Raw genomic sequence first — 16,349 nt, forward strand, 5'->3', positions numbered from 1 at the left:
TATCAATATGTAAATGTACATCATTTGATCTCAACTTTCCAATTCCTTGGAACAGTTTTGGGAATTCCATTTTCAGTTTTTCCAGATTAACCTCTTCTTTCGTCAAAGACCTTACAGCTTGAGGATCCGAGGGAATCCCTTGTATCTTTTCAGATTGATTGGCCCTCATTACGACCCTGGCGCTAAGGGGTTTGCGCCAGCGTTAGCTGCGCCGACCCCTTACCGCCAACTACGAGTTCCCATAGCGCCATGGTCATTTTTCCGCCCGCTTTTTGCGGGCGTAAAAATCCATGGCGCTATGGGACCTCGGTGTTAATTACGCCACCGTAGTGTACGGTGGCGTAATTAACACCTTCCCCACTCCCATTGAGCCCTATGGGGCCGAAATGGGAATGGGGAAGGGTAAATGGGTCAATGGGGACTTACCGCCCCGCCGACCTCGGAATGGGGCGGTAAGTCCGCCATCCGCCATGGCGTAAAGGGACTTTGCGCCATGGCGGAAAAGTCCGCCGATGGCGGTAAAAATCCGCCAGGGTCCTAATGAGGGCCATTGTGTTGTACGTCAATGAGACCTAGGTTAGTTGCGGTCTTGCAACTGTTGAGGCATCTCCCAATGACAGGGTGTTTAATGACATGCATTTTGGTAGGAATACATTTTCCCAAGTTGATTAAGTTGCAATGAAACAACCCTACATTCAACAATGGCTGTTCCGCTGCCCATTGAAAGATTGTGGCTCTCAAAGTTCTTAGAGGGTATTGTTTAGCCACCTTTCTGTACATTTCCTCACTCATAACGTTGACTGTAGCTCCAGTATCCACCTGGTACGGTATATCTTCTCCATTCAAATTCACTACTACTCTTATTGCGTTTTTATCACTTTCGTGGTTGCCTATCAGCCTCACATATTCTCTGCTGTATCGATCATATTCATATTCCCTATGGTAGTTCATTGGCTCCACTTCCTCTTCATATGACATGGTTGGTATTGGTGGATTCTCATACGGGTCCTCATACTTTATTCCTTCTTGAATTTGTGGTTCATCATTGGTTATTACTCTTTGTCCAAGATCTTGGGTACTTTGATCAGTTCTTACAATCTGTAATTCATACATGGCTCTAACAAAACCAGTTTGAGTTAAATGTGAATTCCCTCTCACCCCAGGAAAGGGTCCCAAATCCCTCTCTGTAGGATTTCGCACTTCAACATATCTTTGGATATTATATCTTCTGTTCGACATGGCTTGGGAATTATTGTTTATAAGTGGCATGTTTATCCTTTCTCTACACATTGTTTGGAAATGGTTCTCTTGCCCACATCAGAGGCATAGATGGTCCATCGCGGGACAGGGTCCTTTGTAGGGAAATTCGAAGCCACAGCGGTAGCACTGTCTTTCATTGCTGCCCCTGCGCATTAAATTAGGTGTTCCCATTCCTGGATGTCTTCTTTGCCATTGAGCGTTCTTATTCATGACCGCTACAGTCTCTACATTCTTGGGGTTTCTATGTTTGCCGCTTGTGCGTCTACTCTCTCATATACTCTGGCTAGTTCCAGTACTTCTCTCATCGGGAGAGGTTTCTTTAATAAGTGCTTTCTAAATTGTGACAACAGACAACCCTCAATCACTCTCAGCCATATTGCCTCATCATCATTGAAGTTGGTAAATTCACAGAATGTGGTATTTTTCTGCAGTCTTAATACAAACTGGGCTACAGTCTCGTGAGGGCTTTGTTTGCATTGGTTAAAAACATATCTCTCGGAATCTCTGTTCAGCAGGATTATTATTTGTGCATTGATTGCAGCCACCAATAGTGGATAGGTCACACTCTCTTGCAGAGGAATTGTTTTGATAATACTTTTTATCTCCTTTCCAACTAGATTTGTGAAAATGTCTACTTTATTCGGGGCATTTTGATCCTCTACAGCCCTTAGGAACTCCTCGAATTCCTCAATCCATTATTGCCACCTCTGACCCTGTTTTTCTTGTGGCTCCAGCATAAATGGGTTTGGTCTTCTAAGGTAGTTTAATGGATTTGTTGACATTAGTGTGTTTATTGCCACTTGGGGTATGCTTTGCTGTTCATTTGTGTCCCCCGCAGAATGGGTGTCTTCCTGTGATATTTTGTAACCTTCTGTTTGTTTCCCTCCTGAGATATATATATGTGCACTCTTTCTGCACCTACTGGCTGTTTCTACTCTTTTGTTCAATCGTGCATATGTACTTTTATTCACTATGGTATTATTTCATTTTACTTGGTGTCTTTCATCCTTCACGTGTCTCTTCATTATATTATTGCTTTCTTTTACAGTTTCAGCATGAGTTGTTTACAGTCCATATTCATCTCATTCTGTTTTTCTTTCGTCCGGTTTATAATTTGTAACTCCTTATGATTCCATGCATTTAAATGTTCCTTATTGTCTCTGCGAGTTTGTTTGTGTTACTGTAATTGACATCAAAAGAAAATAATGTTCCCAAGATGGCGGCATGTATTGTGGCATCCGCGGGTCCTTTTCTTCAATGTCTTATGTTTACTTCCTTGTTTGTGCGTCGGTCAGCGCATGCAGGCCCTTTTCTATGTTTATTATGCTTGCGCGTCGGCTCACGCATTCAAATACGTTGTTTCTCTGCTTGAATGATGCGCTATTCGCCCTTCACTGCATGCGCTTCCCTTTCTTCACTACTGTAATTTATAATTTAATTTGTCGACACTTTTCCTACCTTGTGCCCAGCCAATTTAGCGAATTGCGTGTCACCCTTATTCTTCGTTTTGTCCTTTGTGAAGACACACCTCCGGCGCTTTCCTTCTCATCCGTCACGGTTCCACTTGGCGAATCTCTAAATCATGCCCAGTTTATCCTCGTCGCCATTGTTGTGGTCTTATTTCTTTATTATTAAACACGGACCAGCCAACAGTCATGTGTCTTCATATCTCTTTATTCATATAACAACTGAACTTCCCCCAGCCCTACATTCTAGAGTCGCACCTATCATTCTACCATTCGAAATTCTAGCCACACTCATAAACTACAATTATGCTAACTATGCAAAGACAGCACAAACAAACACTTCAGGCAACAATGGCCTGGAAGGACACTTGGTAGAGATGCCGCTTGACCTATGTAAGGGAAATCTTAAATATATAATTGCCGAAGGATAAGGAAGGTCACGACAATGGTTTCCCCTTAGGCAACACTTATATGTTCTCTAGATTACTGGATGGGTCAGTCCACATACTGATTGCTTTTCTCAAGGGAATAGCAGAGTGTAGGATGCACAAGTCATCCATTCAACATCTAGGAAGATTGAGACCGATCAGCAACTTTTGTCGATCAATGGCGTCCATTTTGTGTGTACTAAAAGTGGTGGCCATTTTTTTACTCCCCAATATAAATTCTTTATTTGGGAATGGTGTAAGTATAGTTTAAACATACCTAATGGTGCTTAGCAATAGCAACCATGCCTGGCCCAGCTATTTCTAGGTTTGAAACACAAAGAACATCCCATCCTTTTCCAGCTAATACTGAGTACGCATCAGTTAAGCCATGAAAAGAACAACATTTGAAAAGCCTCTTATTATGAAACAAGCCGAGGTTTTGTTTTCGATTCTTATTATTCAAATGAATATGCATTTGTTCCTGTCAAAAAGAGACTTCCCGCAAACAGTTCCGCCATAAGTTCTGTGCAGAGCGACCACAGGATTCCTGTTCGGTTTGACAATTGATGGAGGAGCAGACCCGGGAACTGTTACCATCGAATAAATTATGAGTGCAGCCTGAATAATACTCTATTCTTAAAAGAATAATGAAACGACAATGATGATGGAGATTAATATTTACCAGGGTTTATTCTAAATTATGGATACAACATTCCTGTCTCCTGATTCTATCTTTATTGCATTAGATCTAATCCACGCCTTTTCAAAATATTTTACTGTGTACAATGTATGTCCCTGAGAGCCTAATTTTAAATCAAGATAAAATAGCATGCATCTTTCCTGATGCAGGGCAGATGCTACCCAGGGCAATACCGTGTGATTGGTATATCATGAACATGGTTTTCCTTTGAGCGTTCTGCCACGTATGCATATGGGAATAAAGTATACAGACTTTTGAACTCTGGCATTTTTATGTTGGTCTGACTTGAGTCCCTGGAGTTTCACTATACTGGTCGTAACTTTGGCTGTTTTTCTTTCCTCCAGCTAATTATTTAAGTGAATTGTCACTCTTTATTTATTTATTTTGTATTTTTATGTATTTATATACTGGTGGAACAAAACTCTTTTGATCATAAAATAACATACAATCGATAAGAAATCAGATGTTAAGGGAAGCAGTGAACTTCTTGCAATGGGGTGAGCTTGAGGGAAATGCTGATCAGGTTGTGGAGGGGAGTAAATGGAACAGTCACCGGGGACGATACACTGGTGCACATACATAGATTAAGGACAACCAACATTAGATATTTTTAGTTGCATGTAGGCAGTACGGCCAGCTGTGCTGGGGATGTGACCATGTTGGGTGTAGCGATAGAGTGGAGGTGGAGAAAGTGAGGGACAGAGGCAGGTTAGAGGTAAGGGAACATGTTAGCTGGCCGGCAGATGAGAGGTCGGTCTGGTACAAGAGGTTTACCATAGCCTGATTGCTGGGGGATCTTGTGGCATTCAATGCAGGTTTTGTGACAGAGTCAACACAACAGAAAATATAAGACACTTGCTGATCCAGTGCCAGGGTCTGGTCGAAGAAAGAAGAAAGTTTATGGGACACCTATCCACTGAATTTAGGCTGCAAAACGAGTTTCCTGATGAAGGGCACAAACACTAAGTCAGTAATCGCAGTAGCCATCTTCTTGGAGAGCCTGAACTTGGACAACAAATGCTAGGGTACTACTCCGGGAAAGAGTCAATCTAACTCTGACTCCACTAGAGGACTTCTCACTTCATTTCATCTCATTTAATTTCACTTCGATCTCATTTCATCGCATTTCATCCCACTTTCATTTAAACCGTGTTTGATGAATCAACACTTAAAAACTGGTAACACAGTTAAATCAAGTATAATAAAAAAATGAGTTAAATTGTGCAACCTAATGTCAGCCTTTGTGTCTCTTTGGTTTTGTGTATGATCTTTCTTTTTGATATTCTCTCTTGGGAATTGCTGCTGGAGAGCAAAGGCATTCCTGGTTGAGCATCACGACCTCTGATATCCCATCCTTCCTTCAGGGATTGGGGGGGGGGGGAGCAGTACAAAGGTGAGGAAAGGGCAAAGTAGGAGAATGCGTCTTAAGGAGTAGTTGGAACAAAAGTGGACCTGTCGGAGTTTGCCTCTATTGAAACATGGACAATAGTTGCTCTACTAAAACATTAGGATAATGCATGGATAATATTCCTACAGGGAAGTGCCTGGACCCCTAATAATGCAAATTTGACACTTGGATCAAGAAGAATTTTCAAAAGGAATGTCTTCCCCCTAGTTGTGGTACGTTGTAAGTACATTCTCACACTTAAGGAGCAGTTTAAACCGACAACATGTATGTAGACTGGGCTATGTTGTAATCTTCTGCATATTTCCTTAAAGTTTCAAACAGAATGATCTAGCAATGATTTCAAGGTGTATGTCTCTGCCTAACTGATAGGTAAGACATCAGTACTTTTGTAGGTCCTCATACTAGATGAAACGCCTGTGCATAAGCAGTGACCCAAGAATGGTTTGGAGATGAGCATCTATCATGATACATGCACTCTATCTAAAGGTCAAATATGTCAATATTATCCATAATTCAAGCTTATACCCCCAGTAGAGACACTCAGCAAGGTTCTAGCTTTATCAATCACACACCCACTGAACCCAGTGAAAACAGAATACATACTCCTTGGGACTTCCAACCTACATTATCATGTCAAGACTGTACTAATGTAAATCAGTACCCAGCGAGGAACAATAACATTATATCAATCGATCTGATTGGCCCTGGCTGGGTCATTACCCGGCTGACAAAGACTCACCTGCTGTACTTCGGAGGGCCGTGTGCCACCGAGTTCCTAACCTTTATTTGTCTGGCTGCCATGGAAAGGGAGAAGGTACTACATGTAGTCCCTTCACCCCTTTTCAAGGTGACCAGTTTCAATGTTTTCTTTCCCCCCCCATCTTTTTAATGTCCACCATGGAAGGGGAGTAGGGTCTACGTGTTGTCCCTTCTGCCCGTTCCATGGTGGTCAGGTTTTGTGCTTTTTTTACTCGATTTGAGAAACAGTTAGCACACTATTTCTCAACTCATGTAAAAATACAATTAGTGGCCAGGTACAATGTGCCAGGTACTAATAGTAATGGAACCAAAGGAGGGGGGCCTTACAAGCTGGGTAATGCCCTCAGGGCTACGTTAAGGCAGCTGCGCAGTAGCACATGGATCGTTCCAAGTGCCGAAATGGGATTATCAAATATATGAGATCAGGTCCAAATAACTAGACAGACATAAAGAATATGGCAAAATACTATTTTTTTTTATGTTCAATAATGAAGGGAACCCTGGCGAACAAACAAATTGAAGCTCGCAACACTCTCAATGAATTTCCATTATGCAAAATGATTTGTACCTCAATGTACGTCAGCTATGATGTCATCCTACATGGCAAACAGTAAAAACATATTGGGCAGAGGGATTGGTTAAGAAAACAAATATACCTATATTTCATATAGGTGTTAGTATCATCATTGGCTGCCCCTTATCTTGTATGCACGCCTTGACCAACCTCTAACTACATAAAATACTGATAATAGCATAAAAACAGCAGTGGATAGGCTTCTACAGCGATATATGGTCCACCATAACATAGGCCCTCATGATTGGTTTACATTCTCTTCCAAATGTGGACATTTGGCTCATTAGCAGCACATAAGCAATGAAACCCAGCTGCAAGGGAAAAATATCAGACAACTACACTCCTTAGTTAATGCCTGCCATCTCTCATCAGTTAGGCCCTAATCCAAGGCTTCTTCTCTGTAGTTGACCTTGCTGACTATTCTCGCCTTTGGAATTTTAACGGGAGTGAAGGTACATTGCTATCTTCATCTGGAGGTGTGTGCCTAGACCTTGACATCTGGTCTTACACTACGTGTGTGGAGACCATGATTTTGTCAATTTTGTCCTTTGATTTAGTGTTATTTAATTCAATTATATCGGGTACTGTTACTCTCCTCGGCCTCTGGAGACTTGGTTGCTCCATCTTGCACGTGCCTTCTGCATCTTTGATTGTTAAATTCTTGGCACTCACACTTGTTCACTCCTTTACTTAATCTAAGAGAAATATGTCTTACGCACATGGCTTATCCAATTCGACTCCTTTCATGCCTTGCAGTTGCTTCTTGCTGTGGCATCCTCGCTTCTGAGCCAAGCAAATATCCTTTGTTCTTGCTCAAATCTGTATTCCAGCATCTGGAAGCCTTAGTGTTTTATAATGGTGCAATCCCATAGGAACACGCTCCATGAATCAGGCCCTTAGTCTTTCTCCTTGAGGCTTCTCGCTGACAATTATACGATACTGACATCCATTTCCTAAACATGGTTGCTTTACTTGCCTTTTATTTCCTACTTTAGCAAGCTTCTACACCATCTTATCTACCTGTGTATATACATCTACTGCATCTCTTGTTACTATTACTACACATCTCTTCTATGTGTATATGGTTTTCTTAATCTTCGCATATATTTTTACTTCATTATTTTAGTCACATCTTCATTCTCTTGATATTTGTGCATCTGGTTTAGAGCATCCACGCAAATTCTCTTCCTCATGACTTCACTTCACACCTGTCAGACTTTGCTTATAGTTCTTCTCTGTCCAGTGGTGTCTGCGAGCTCATGTGTATCGCATAAGTGTGAGGATACATTCAGTAAGTTTGTCTCAGTATATAACGTCTCTCATACCTTCGATGTGGTATTGGGATGATACCAGGTGTCATGCTCAGTGTTCTCGTGCTGTTCTTCCAATATGAAAGAGGTGAGGGGGTGGGCTCTATAGATGATGTGTTCATCTGCTTCTCTACATCCTCACTTCACTCGGGTTTGTAACTATCGCCCCAAACTGGTTATGCCCCCCTCATCAGGTTCTATTTCTTTGTTAAATGTAATTGCTTCTATCCTCAGCCAACACCCAGCGTGTAACTAGCTGGATTCATGATCATTAGCAACCTTTCCCTAAAGACACGTGCCAAAAATTAACCATACACTCTCTCTCCCTGTCCCACTCTGCCTGTCCCTCCTCACTCTCCCCATATCCTCCACTCCCCCTCTCTCTGTCTCTTCTATTCGCACGTTCTCTCTCTTTCTCTCTCTGACCCCTTCCCCTAATCTCCCTATCTCACCCATTACTCCTGTTTATCTCTCTCACACCTGCCCCCTTTCTCTCTGTCTCATCTCTCTATCTCTCATTGTCTCTCCTTCAGAAAAACATGACTTTCATACACATCACTCACTCTAAAACCATTGTCAAGTCCCTAATTTTTTCCCAGTTTGACAACAGCAATGCTCTACTCGCCGGCACCCGACTGCCATCCTAGTCTCATTAAAAGTTGTCCAGAAGGCTGCAACCTGCCTCATCACAGGACTGAGGAAATATTCCCACGTGACCACAGACGTCAGGCCGATGACTAGCGACCCTTTTGGACCGCATCAGCTATAAAACGGACTGGATCACATATTTTTCAATGACAAAGTTCCACGCTGCCCGGCTAAAAAACACAGCATCTCTCACACCTCTTCTGAACCAGAAGCTACAACGTTGTTAGACTAGAATACAAACCAGGCAAGAATAAAAGAACTGGAAAATGTGCATTCTCCTAATATAATAAAACAACACAAACCAGGTTGAAAGACCTGAAGGCCCTGCTCCTCCGGGAATGCCTCATGACCAATGGAACTCCTAACATCCCTTCCTTCTCCGCCGCCAACTTCTCTCTCCCTGTATTTGTCTATTATAATCAACCACTTTTTAGTTTTGACTACTTGGTGGAATTTTAGCAGCACCTATAAGCCGAAATTATTGCATTAGAGTAGACATAGGGAGAAAAAGCATATGCGGAGGGACACAAAGTTTGTTGGTGTTATTTTGTTATTTGTGCACCTGTTCACTCCCCATAGCAATATTCATCATTATGGCCATTTCCACATGGTTCCTGAACCTCCCCACCCAAAATACCTGCACCATGCAAACTCTTCAAGCTTACTTTAATCAAGCCTTACCATTGAAATGTTTACTGGAAGTGCATGCCATTGTTTCTTCAAAGCAGTACTCTGAGAGTTAATGACTTAATTGTTATGTTATGTTGATTTATATTTTGCACTGCTACCACCCAGATGCAGTCTCCAGGTGCTTGTGGGGCTCTGGAAGAAAAGGGGGTGGGGAAGTTAGTGAGGATAGGATGAGAGGATAGGTTCAGACCAGCATGAACTGGCATCTGCAAGGGTTGGTTTGCATGCCGGAGGCCCTTTGTGTTGTAACCATATGGGTAAGTCTCAGTGCCTCCGGTGTTAGTGTTAGTGTTGGTTTTAGTGTGTGTGTGGTGTTGGGGTGGGTTGTGGCTGAGTGCAATGGTTAGATAATGTCCATATGGAGTCCAGAGTCACGGGTGGCCGAAGCTGTACGACTATCTTGTGCCTTGGTGTTTACTTGCATGTTATCAATTTTGTGGACTATGTGGGATGGTTCACTCTAGGTGTGCTTCCACTATCTTAGAGATAGTGGGTGTGAACATAGAATGATTTGTTTATGTGTAGTGTGGATAGCCCATGGTCAGGAGTAGTGGCGTTGGTTATGTAGGTGCAGCAGGAAGGGGAATTGGGTTAGTAATTCTGCTGGTTTGTTGGATCTTCTGGTGTAACTCTTTGGTTGTCGCCTGATGGTATCTACCTAGGTTCCTAGTTGTGGTTCATTGGCCCATATCGGCTCCTGACTAGTTTTTTAATTGTGATGTTATTGCTGCCGGTTTTCCTTTGCGGCTGTAGTTGTCTGTTGTATAAACAGGTTTTGGGTCATTTCCTGAAGGTGAAGTGGTCTTCTCTGGTTCTAATTTCTTTAGGCATGGTGTTCCAGAGGTTAGCAATTAGACGTGAGAACGCAGTTCCACCGAATTTCCTTTTTTCTTAATGTTTTGCCTCTATTTGTAGGTCGTTGGTGGATCCTAGGTCCCTTCTTGGGCTGTACTGGGGAATCTTTTCTTGGAGGATTGCAGCTCCTTGTCTGTGCAAGGCTTTGTGGGTGATGCAGAGTGCTTTGAATTTGATGTGTTTTTTTTACTGGTAACCAGTGTAGGCTTTTCAGTGCTGTGTGATGTGGTCTCTTCTGTTTAGTCTTAATAGGGTCCTGACTGCTGTATTTCGCACACTTTGGACTTTCTTGGTGAGCCTTTCTGGCATTCCTAGGTAGAGGCTCTTTGAGTAGTCAATTCTTTTTATCAGGGATATGATTGTGAAGGTTCTGTGAGGGAAGGAGAGGTAGGGGAAAAATCCTCTGAATAGTCTTAGGAGGAAGAAGCATTTTTGGTAATTCATTTGGGGTCATTACAACATTGGAGGTAGTAATGCCGCTATTTGTGGCATGGCCAACCCCATTCCGGGTACCGGGTCCCGGTTCCTGGAATGGGGAAATGCCAGGCCATTCCGACCTTAGAGGGCCCGATATTTCCCCATTCCAGGAACCCATCCCCATTTCCATTTGAGCCCCCATAGGGCCCAATGGGAATGGGGAGCATGCTAACAACGGGCCTGTTAATGACGGCCCATTGTTAGCATGCTGGTTTGCTCGCGGGACCCGCTAATGACGGCTGGTAAAACCGGCGTTCTTAGCGGGTCCCGCGAGTGGACCTCGTAATGAGGGGGTAAGGGGTTAACAGGGATGGCAGCTCTACCAGCCCCATTAACCCCCTACCGCCAAGGTTGTAATGACCCCCATTGACTTGCGGATCCAGGTATAGTCTGTTGTCCATTAGTATTCCTTGGTCATTTAATACATTGGTAGTCTCCGGTTGCGTTCCCATGCCGGCTGGCCAGTCCAGTTGCGGGTTCCCTGCGTCAAGTCCTGCGGGTGAGAGCATAATTTCTGTTTTTGCCAGGTTCAGTTTAAGGTTGTCCGTTGTCATCCAATTGTAGATGTCTATGAGGCAGTTGTGGAGGCAGTTATTTTGTTCCTGGGTTCTGTTTTTTTTCACAATCAATTGTGTGTCATCTGCATAGTTGTAGGTGGTACGTCTGTGGGTTTGAATAATTTTCATCAGTGGGTACATGTAGATGTTGAAAAGCAGAGGAGAGTGGCTGGGTCCCTGAGGGACTCCACAGATATATTTTTGGTGTTTGAGGTGAACGGTGGTAGGTAGGGATTTTTGGTTTGGTTTGTCAGGAACGAGGTAAGCACTTCAGTGTGGATTGCTGTATACCTCATTCCATCAATCTTTTTATTAGTGTGGCGTGGCTGATTGTGTCAAATGCTGCTGTTATATCCAGTTGTATGAGGGCTGATTGGGTGTCATCTGCATTTGTTTCAGGTTGTCCCATATTGATAGGCATGCTGATTCTGTTCCTCTCATTGGTCTGAAGTCAACTTGTGAATGGGTGAGTATTCCATTTGTTTCAGCGTATTTGAGTAGGATCTTGTACATATAGTTCTCTAGGATCTTTGCCAGGTACGGAAGGTTTGATATCGGTCTGTGGTTGCTAAGGTCTTCTGCAATTTCTGATTCCTTTTTTATCAGTGGTTTGATATATGCAGATTGGTACAATTCCTCTTTTGAGTGATAGATTCATTAGTTCTGGATGTGAATTGCCAGGGTTATGTGGTTTCAGGTTTTCTTTGAACATGTCACTGGGCTTTGTGTCCCTTGGGGATCCTGCAAGGTTGGTGTCCTTGATCGGTGTGGCAAAGGTTTCTTCAGTGATTGGTTGTAAGCAAGTGAGTTTTGCTGTACTCTGCATTTCGCCAGTGACTGTGGTCTGGCACTTGTGGTTGTATTTGCCCGGGCTGTGTTGATGGTCTTCTGGATTGTATCTATTTTTGATCTCTAGTGTTTGGTGATGTTGTCACAAAGTGCTTGCGTTGGGATGGTGGAATTCTTGCAGGATGAGTTTCTTTTTTTATCTCTTTGATGATTTTGAAGAGTTCTTTCTGTGGATTGTTTGCTGATTCCATTCTTGTGGGGTAATAGTATTATTTTGCTTTGAGGACTGGTGTTTTGTATAGTTTGAGCTGTCTTTGAAATTTCATTTTGTCTTGTTGGTTGTGTAGTTCTCTCCATTTATGTTTCTGTTTTGCAGTATTTTCTTTTAGTTCTATCAGTTCTTCCGTCAACCATTTTATTGCCCTTTTTTTTGGTGTCACTTTGAATGTTTTTGCTGGTGCCAGCTGGTCTAGGGCTTTGGTGATCCACCTGTTGAGTGTTTCTATGGTTGTTTCTGTGAGTTCTGTTCTGCTTGGGAGGGTCGAGTTTAGAAGGTTTGTTAGGGTTTCTTGGTCTATGTTCTTCCAGTTTCTTTCCTTGCTGACATGGCGTATTACCTTTCCGGCTAGTAGGAGGGGTTGGGATGTGAAGTAGAATGGTATCAAGTAGTGGTTGCTCCATACCATCTGTGTAGGTGGCACAGAGGCTCATAGTCCTTCTCTGCAGACAATTGCATCCAGGGTGTGTCCGGTGTTGTGGGCGGATCCATTTACTATTTGCTTAAAAAGCAAAGTTTCCAGGAGTGCGCATACTGAGTTTGCTATGGATTTATTTTAGTTTTTGAACCAGGTGTTGAATTCTCGCAGTATGACTAGGTTGGTGTGGTAGGTTGATAAAATGGCGGCCGTGTCCGCTAATATTGTTGCGAAGTTGCGGTTGTAAGATGGTGGTCTGTAGATCAGGTGGAATACTATGTTGGGTTGGTTGTTGAGTTATTTCTTGGTGTTGAGGGATTCACAGTCTTCTATGTCGGTTGTGATGAGGTGAGATGCTAGGATCTGTTTGTGTATAATTGCAATTCCGCCTCCTCTTTGGTTTTATCTGTTGGTGTGTATTTGTTTAAAGTTGTCTGGTATGGCTTTATTTGCAATGGCGTTGTAGTAGTCAGATAAACAGGTTTCTGGAAGTAAGAGCATGTCTGTGCCTCCTTCTCTTGGAAGGTAATGGACTTCTATTGAGTATTTTGCCAAGGATCTAATGTTGAGAAGGCTGCAGTTTAGTTTGTTTGATTTTCCTCTGGGGTTGTTGTTTGTATTGTCGGTTCGGTTCGGTGTGTTGTAGGTCGGGTTTCCATTGGAGGTGGTTCTCTCCTGGTTGTGCCTGTTGGGATGTGGAGTTATTTGGTGGTCAGTCTCTTCATCGAGTAGATTTGTAATGTTGATGGCAGGGTTGGCTGGTTTTGGTCTGTTCCGGCTGGTGTATCGTGCTGGTACCAGGCCGTTGTTCCAGTCTTTGGTGATGTAGGGAGTGTAGAGGTTAATAGATTCCAGTTTGTCTCTGATTCTGGTTGGGGTTTTGTCCATTACAAGGTGTAGTCCTGGTTCGGGTGGTTTATCAATTGACTTGTTATGTTTGGCGTCCCTGTGGTGTCTTTATTGGTAACGCTTATATTCTGCTGGTTTGTGTTTGCTGGTCCATCTTTGCTTACCAAGCAGTCATATGTGGAGAGGTAGCGCGTAATGTAGTCCGTCTTTGCTCTGCTCTTTGTATGTATCCTCAGGACGCCTGGCCTGTTCTTTACCCAGTTTTTCGGAGTTGTGGGGTTTGCTGTTCTTTACCTTTCCACAAATGGTGGGTTTCCTTATTATTTCTTTTTTTTTTTAACCTTTTGTTTATTGGCAGAAAGTTAAGACAGGAATAGCACATTTTGCACAGAGATACACAGAAATCACAACATCACAGTTGGGTCATTATATCATGCATTTTGAGACGGCTCCAGAGTGGGGGGGGTATTGACAACTCGAGAGGAGGCAAGATGTCTAGTATTTATGGCAGTGTGTCAGGCTGATCCGGCGGGAGACTGGGGCCCCACTCAACCTCATCTTTATTGTTCAGTTAGGTGCAGAATTCCGTCCACACATTCTTTGGAAGAGATGCCTTGGGCAAGGATCCAATATACTCCTTCTCACAGGTTTGTACCCAGGTGAGGGCCTTCAACCACATTCCAAAGGTGGGGGGAGAGCGGCGTTTCCAACCTTGCAAGATACATCTTTTGGCAACAATAGAACATACATTTAAGAATTTAGACATTTTTTTTAGCATTTTCTCCAGACCATATTCCAAACAAAAGGGCCAGCGGGTCGAGGTCTACTGGGGACCCAATTATCTCTGTGAGCGCTCTCGTTACTTCCAGCCAGAACGCCCTCAGCGCAGTACAGGACCAAAACATGTGCATATGATCTGCCTCTTCAGAGTTGCATTTCAGGCACTTGTGGGTAGGGGAGCATGTGAAGTTCGCTACTCTGAGCGGTGTCTAATAAAGTCTATTGAGTAGTTTATATTGTATGCAGCGGAATCTAGCACTTAGGGAGACTCTGCGCGTGTGCGCACACATGTTGTACCACATGCCATCAGTGATTTCCATTCCCAGCTCTCTGGCCCAGGCTTCCCGTGGTTTGAGGGACATGTTCTCTCGCTTTGTTAGCTGCATTTTATACAGGGAGGACACTATACCCCTATCACCTGTGGAGTTTGCTATGTATTGGAGTTCGGGCGAATCTGGGTGCTCGTCTGGGTACGACGGCCATAACGCCCAGACCGCCGCCCTTAGCCTAAAGTATTGTAGTAGCTCAAGCGCTGAGTTAGAGTGCCCGGGTCTCCATGTTTGGGGGGTGATGAATTTGCCATCTGGGTATAGGTCTGCAAGTGCTCGGTATCCCAGGGCTTCCCAGTGTTGGATGAAGTGATGATCGAGCGTGGGGGAGAGACCTGGCAATTGACGTAAGGGTAGCCATTTATAGTATGGGTGGTGCCCTTGTGCCAGGTCCAAAATCATATTCCATGCTCTAATCGTAGTGGCAACAGGGTCTGCAGGTGCTTCGGTCTGGAATGTATGGTGTAACAACAGGGTCATAATGTTAGTCCCGTCCCCCGCCAGTTCTTCCAATTTGACATGTGGAGGTGGGTTCAGGTGTGCATACCAATGTGTGGCGTGATGGGCCTGTGCCGCAATCCGATATAGGGTTAGATCTGGGGCTGAGAAACCCCCTTTATCGTAGGGAGGGTTCATGTGTAGCCACTTTTTTGCGGACTGCCCCAGAATGCCATAGGAACTGGGCACACGCAGCGTGGAGTCTCTTAAAATATTGCTTCCCGGGCCAGACTGGAACATTAGAAAAGATGTAAAGGAGCTTAGGGACCACAATCATTTTAACTAGTGACAGTCTGCCCGCCAGAGACAGAGGGAGGTTGCGCCATTTGAGCATCTTAGATTCAATGTGCTGTGCCGTTGCCTCATAAATCAGCCAGTACGGAGGCTTTGGTCAGTGAAACTTCCTACCCCTAAGTACCTGATGCCTCCTGGGGACCATCGTAGGGAAAATTCACATGTTGGCTGCTGGGTTGCCGCAGTGAGGGGGAATATCTCGGATTTAGAATAATTGATGGTAAAGCCAGAGTACGTTCTTATTTTGGTTATGTTTCGGATAATCGGGTCAAGATGTGTGGAGGGGTCTCTGATATATAGGAGTATGTCATCGGCATACAATGAGATAATTTCCGGCGTGCCCTGTAGGCAAATACCCTTGCAAGTATGTCTGTCCCTAACGTGATCTGCCATGGGTTCGATGGCGAGCACAAAAAGGCTGGGGGAGAACGGACATCCCTGACGGGTGCCCCTGTGTAACACAAAGGGGGAGGAGATGATGGAGTTAACAAGCACCTTGGCCCTTGGGTTAGTGTATAACAATTTTATGTAGGAAAGCATGTCCGGACCTATTCTCATGTTTTCCAGTACGGCCCATAGATATTTCCAGGAAACCATGTCAAATGCCTTCTGGGCGTCTAGTGTGACCGCCACTGCGTCGCCTTGGGGTCAATTCTGGACATTGGCCCTCCCTACGACCCTTGCGGAAATCAACCGACCGGACCGCCATAGCGTAAATAGCGTTTCCGCCATTGCACGATGGAGCAAAGTGCGGCTCATTCCGACCCATCGGGCGCGAGCACCACGCCATGGCGGAAGTGCAAAGTCCGCGATGGCGGAAATGACCCCAAAACGGCCCACACCGCCGCCGTACGGCGCCCTAGGTGCAATACCGCCACCCATCTCAGCAGACACCGCAGTGAGCGCCAACCGGAAAGTACGGTGACCGTAAATATACGGAAACGGAAGTAAAAGCATGGTCCCGGAACGGGAAACATCCCGCC

The sequence above is a fragment of the Ambystoma mexicanum genome, chromosome 14, assembly GCF_040938575.1.
Source record: "Ambystoma mexicanum isolate Mex_15411 chromosome 14, UKY_AmexF1_1, whole genome shotgun sequence".
In the NCBI taxonomy this organism is placed as follows: domain Eukaryota; kingdom Metazoa; phylum Chordata; class Amphibia; order Caudata; family Ambystomatidae; genus Ambystoma; species Ambystoma mexicanum.